General features: G+C 38.8%; 1 pseudogene; it reads right to left on the bottom strand.

Annotated features, from left to right (window-relative positions):
• Positions 1-5,615: 5,615 nt before the first annotated feature.
• The window catches only part of LOC101997058, a 4,802-nt pseudogene continuing 4,287 nt past the window's right edge, over positions 5,616-6,130 (bottom strand).

Below are 6,130 nucleotides of genomic sequence, written 5' to 3'. Positions count from 1 at the left end.
ATCACCTGATATGGGGATGTCTGCTTGGGAATCTTAGGTTGGAGAGCAAACCAAATTGCTCCAGACATTGGATGGTAGCTATAACTTATAGACATCCCAGCAGAGATGTTTAGGATCAAGATGGATACAGGATTATATAGTTCTTAGATAATTATCTGTATGGAAGAGGAATGTAGACAGTGTAAGTATTTTAAACAAATACTTTAATCCATCAAGAAAAAAAGTACATGTGATCAGTACCACATGAATTTTATGTACTAAGACATGTGGCACTCCATGTTTAGAGAAACAAGTATTTTTACAATCAGCTTTATATTTTCCTGGTCTGAAAGTCATTCTAAACTGTCCACTCAAGTTTTTTCAACTGGACCATTCCTTCACAACCCACAAAGATCAACAACATGTGGCCTTTTATTCCAATGAAATAAGCAGCTTCTAAAAAACATTGTATGAAATTTGAAAGGTTAATTAAATAGCAGAAGGAAATGTTTGCAAAACTGTATCTTAATTTTATATTACAGTCTCAAATTATTTCATTGTAGTTTTAAATATCAAGATTAAGAACATGAACAATAATTTCTATATTCGCAGAAAATAATATTTAATATTTTTCCCTAGAGTAAAATCCTTGAACATTTATATGAAGGGTGATAGGTTTAAGATAGTATTCTTCTTCTATATACATCATCCAATGCTTTTCTATTTTATCATGCCTCAAAATTTTTCCATATTTCATTTCACAACTTTTCAAAGTTCATCATCAAACTTCAAAGAGTGGTCCATATGTTCTTTTCTGTTTTCCCTCTCTATCTGTTTCCAGCATGATCCAATTTTTTAGTGAGCTTTCTAGTGAAGTTTTGTCTTAAAATGTTTTAAGTCAGTTTTGATGTTTTTCTAATATTTTTTAATTTTATTTTTCATATATTATAATGATTTCCCATTTTTATTCTTTTGTTTTACTTTTATTCTTAAGGTTACTCTTTTTCTTTGAGATGATTAAACATAATTCTAATCATTCTTCTGTATTGCTTGACTAGAAGTTTTTCCAGACCACTTTCATTAGAAATCATTACCATAGGATTGGTCATTTTTGGAAGGATTATGCTGAATTTTTCATGTTGCTCTTTTTTTTTCCTGTGTCAAAACTTAAAAGGGTTGAGTGTGTTGACTTTTCCTTTGATCCTAGCACTTTGCAGGTAGAGGCAGGCAATGAGTTTAAGGCTAGCCCAGTCTATATATCTAGTCCCAGTCTAATTTGGTATAGTATTTAGGCATCTGTACTAACCTGCCCTTGGGGTCCGGTCATGTTATGTCTCTATCACAATTCTTCCTCTTTATATCACATACTCTGTCATATCTTATATCATTGGGCCAGGTTCCTTATGCAGTTTCCTTAGTTGATTTGACTGGTTCCTGTTATCAGTGTCATATGGGGAGATAATAGTCCCTGGCAGGCAGCTATCATTGTTTTGTATTTGTGGTCGATATAGGAGCCCGAAAAATTTATTCAGAATCAGGTAATGCAGAGAAATTGTGAATTTTGTGAGAATAGAAGAGCAGGAAGTGGTGAACCCAGGACTTTAACTTGATTTGCAATATTTTAAGTAATTATTCATAGAAAAGGAACAAAGAAAAACATCCATGTACTGAATTGTACCCAAAGAAAATACTTAGGAGAGATGTGCATGGAGGATTGTGTACAGGGTCCTAGACACAAAATGATTGGTGCTTTCCCCATTAGAAAAAAAGGGATAATGTGTACCAAGTCCTGGCTAAACAGTGAGAATTGCTTGAAAGGGAGAAATATGATGTGGGATTCCCTCTGTATACTATGAATATGTTTTATTACCATTGGTTAATAAGAAGCTACTTTGGCCTATGACAGGGCAGAATATCAGTAGGTGGGAAAACAAAATTGAATACAGGAAGAAAGAAGGTAGAGTCAGAGAGTGCCCATGTAACTGCTCAAGAAGCTGAATCTGAGGTCACAAACTTCAAACCTCGTGATAACATATAAAATAATAGAGTGGATTAATTTAAGATATAAGAGTTAGTTCATAAGAAGACTGAGGTAATAGGGCAAAGAGTATGTAACTAATATTAAGCCTCAAAATATTTTTTTTCATAAACAGACTCAGGAGTTAGTGAACAGACCCAGTGAGTAGAGGGGAAACTGGTTCAGGGAGACCAGCAGAATGGAGAATATTTGTAGTTACAGGTGTGAGTTCCATACTTGGGTGTTCTGGCCATTGTAGGGAGGATGGACAGTTTCAGATAAACACAGATATAAACCTTGGTCTGAGGGATGTGGACCATGAGAAGGAGGTGTGAAGATTTTTTTGTTCTGTGCCCAGTGGGGGATTCTAGGGTTCAGACTACCAGGATCTTGGGAATCCTTGATAGGTTGTTGGGTGGAAAGAGCGTCTACATATATATTTTCATCTTCATGCCTCATGGAGTATCAGGAAGATCACTGGCAGATAGTTGGCAAGACTTTGCTGGATAACAAATGAAAATGAACCATGAGTAAAATCTTGCAGAGCTCATATGCCCAACATACCGTCTTGTTCATTTTTCCATAGTTTTAATATTGTTGTTTTTAAAAAGTATGACCGAAGCAACTTGATGAGGGAAGTGCTTATTTGGCTTATGCTTCTATATCAGCTTCATTATTGATTGAATTCAGGAACCCAAACAAGACAGAAACCTGGAGGCAGGTGCTAATACAAAACCCATGAAGGAATGTTGTTTACTTATTAAGACCTTATGGTTTGCTCAGCCTGTTTACCAATAAACCACAGGGCCACTAGCCCAAAGGTTGTGCCACTCAAAATGGGTTGGACTCTTCCCACCAATCTGTGACTCAGAATTCCTGATTCAAGCCAAAACTATGTAGATAGTCAAACTCAGTTGCAGATGTCTGAAACAAAGGGTAACTTTAGCATACCTAAATTCCCTAGAATTATATTCATTAAGGAATGTTTACCACAATTCATTTTGACAGTTTTATGTTGACATGACACAAGCTAACATCATCGGGGAAGAAGGATTGTCCATTATGGAAAAAATGCCCCAAGAAGATTGGCCTATAGGAAAGTTCAACAGGAATTTTCTTGATTAATGTTTGGTATAGGAGACCAAGCTCAAAAAGGAAGGAACCATCTATGGACTATAGGTCCTAGGTACTATCAAAAAGGAAACTAAGCAAGCCATTTGGAGCAGGGCTTTAAGCAGCCTTTCTTCATGACCTCTGCATCAATTCCTGCCTCCAGAATCATGCGTTGACTACCTGCTCTATCTTTCCTCAGAAAAGACCCAATGTAAAACTATAAGTTCCTTTCCTCCCCACAATGCTTTTGCTCATGGAGTTTTATCTCAACAACTCAAAGACTATGTAGTAATAGGAGCAGCGGGGCTGCATCCCCAGCACCCTGGCCGCCTGGCTAGCTTATGCCCTGAAATGACAACACACAAATTGTATTTATTTAAATACTGCTTGGCCCATTATATCTATCCTCTTCTCTGCTAACTCTTGCACCTGGACTAGCCCATTTCTAATCATCTGTGTAGCATAAATCTTACCAGGAAAGATTCTAGCCAATGTCCATCCTGGGTCGGAGCTTCATGCGTCTGCCTGGGAGAGGGGAGCATGGCGTCTCTGAGCTCACTTCCTCTTCCTCCCAGCATTCTGTTCTGTTTACTCCTCCCACCTATGTTTTAACCTATCAGGGCCAAGCAGTTTCTTTATTGATTAACCAATGAAATCAACAGATTGATATATGACACTCCCACATCAACTACATATAACAGCTTTCAATCTGGAAACATTTGCTAAATATGACTTTTTTAATATTAGAAGTGAGTTGTTTGTATTCTTAAGGCTTTTAAGGCCCAGATGTGTCCAGCTATGTGTCAGAGACTTTACTGCACCAATCTACAATCCCTCATTTCTCTTTTTTTATCACTGAGACATAGAGAACTACACATGAGATGAAAATTGCTTTTCTGAAGGGCGTTGAGGTCAAATATGTATGAAACTTTATCTCAGCGTTGGACTTTCTCTTTCATTCATAGTGTGGCCTCTGTTATCAGGAGCTTCACACTGAACTGAAAGATCCATAGAAGGACAAGTTGCTGTTACTCCACATCCTCTCCAGCATAGGTTATCATTGGGGTTTTTGATTTTAGCCATTCTGACAGGTGTTAAGATGGTATCTCAAAGTTGTTTTGATTTGCAATTCCCTGATTGCTAAGGAGGTTGAACATGACCTTAAGTGTCTTTTGGCCATTTGAACTTTGTATGATGAGAATTCTCTTTTCAGTTCAGTACCCCATTTTTAATTGGTGGGAATGTAAGCTGTTACAGCCTCTTTGGATGTCAGTGTGGCAATTTCTCAGACTAAGGTCAAGGTAAGGGCCAGTGGTAAGCTATTTTACTTTTTGAATCTTCAGGATAAACACCAAGTATCCCTGACCATCTGCTGACTCGCCTCAAGGGCAGCAAATGGCTTGTTTTCACAGAATGTCCCAGGAAGCTGGCTGAGCACATAGAGCATGAGCAATAGAAACTTTCTGCTGCCATCTTGGCTCTGGAAGAGAACATAAAAGTGTTCCACAATGTTCTCAAGCTAGCTTACACAAAAACACCAAAATCTATATTAAGGTTGATTCTACTGCTGTTCAAGTAACCTTAGCAGGGAGAAAAATATTATTGGGGCAATCTGTCTTTCTAAATGGCATTTACTATGCTTCTGACATTGAAGCAACCTACCTGGTGTATGAGAACCAGTTCACCTTAACCAATGCAAACCAAAGCACATCACTTACCTTTATGAACCAGGAGTTTGAAACCATTGTCCAGTCTATCATTCATATCAGAATACACTGGGAGTCTACAGTCTTGTGCCCAATGATAGCCCTTTTGGCATTTAGGGCATTAAGTCTTTAGAAGAGCACTGGGGCAATTACTATGTAAGTGGCCAGACTGTGCACATCCCCAGCAAGTATAGACTGACAGGGCTCAGTTACCATCCTTGTCAAGTTTGGCATTGACCAAGGCATTGATGGAAACTATAAGGGCAAAATTGGGCCCATTTTGTGTGTCAATATCATGGGAGGCCAATACCCACATATGAATATCTTTATTTCTAACAGGTGTGATGACATTAGGTTGAAGGTGTTGAGCCATTCCCAGGTTTTAACAGCACTGGTGACATGGGTCAAATATTCAGGAAATAATTTTGCAGCCTGATGGACAAGATTATGAAAATGGTCTAAACTGTCCTGGGACATTTAAAGTTTGAGAACCTAGAAGGCTAAGTCAGACACTTTCTGTAAATAGGCATGTAGGCCAATCAAAGATTATGAGACAAAATTAGTGTATTGTCCTCAGCCAGTAAGCTTGTTGAAGGTAATATTAAGTCAAAAGTGCAAATTTATACAGGCTTGGGTCTCTGTTCATCATCATAAGCTGAATGCCATTGGAGGAAAACTGAGGGGTCAAGGACTGCCTTCAACATGAAATATCATTCATAATGGATTTGAAGCTCAAAATAAGGAGAATTGGGGTAGCATAGATTACACATGTACACTCTTACATGAATCTGGGCCTGTTCCTAGTCCTGCTGCCCCTGGGAGGGCACACAGCTGACAAGGACATCACTGGTACTTCCAAACTCCATAGGGATGGGATGCACCAGAAGTGATCAAGCATATCAAAAATGGACTGGAACCACAGACATAGCAATGACTCTTCTCATTCAGGGACAAACACAGGTGCTTGGCTTTGCCCTGGAATTTGAAAGTAAGACATATTCACCATGTCTTGTCTCACTGTGATGACTTACCAGGAAGATACCATGGGAACCAGTGCCTCCTTCAAGCACTAATTGGGCAGCCTTAAGTTGGGAGAGCATGCCATGGAACCAAAGATATTCTAAGAAATGCTGATCCCTCTCAGTATCCTCTGACTCCCCCTGGAAAAAGAATGACCCTATACCTGCTTCTGAAGTATCCAGGGGAAGGTAGGTGTTGAGAAGGGATGAATTGCCCCTGCTGAGGGACCATCCTCAATGAGAATGCAAGGATACAATTCCAGAGGAAGCAGTTCCATTGAGTCCAAGTGACAATG

The sequence above is a fragment of the Microtus ochrogaster genome, unplaced genomic scaffold, assembly GCF_000317375.1.
Source record: "Microtus ochrogaster isolate Prairie Vole_2 unplaced genomic scaffold, MicOch1.0 UNK253, whole genome shotgun sequence".
In the NCBI taxonomy this organism is placed as follows: domain Eukaryota; kingdom Metazoa; phylum Chordata; class Mammalia; order Rodentia; family Cricetidae; genus Microtus; species Microtus ochrogaster.
The sequence above is the reverse complement of the archived record's forward strand: the minus strand, read 5'-3'. Positions and strand labels throughout refer to the sequence as shown.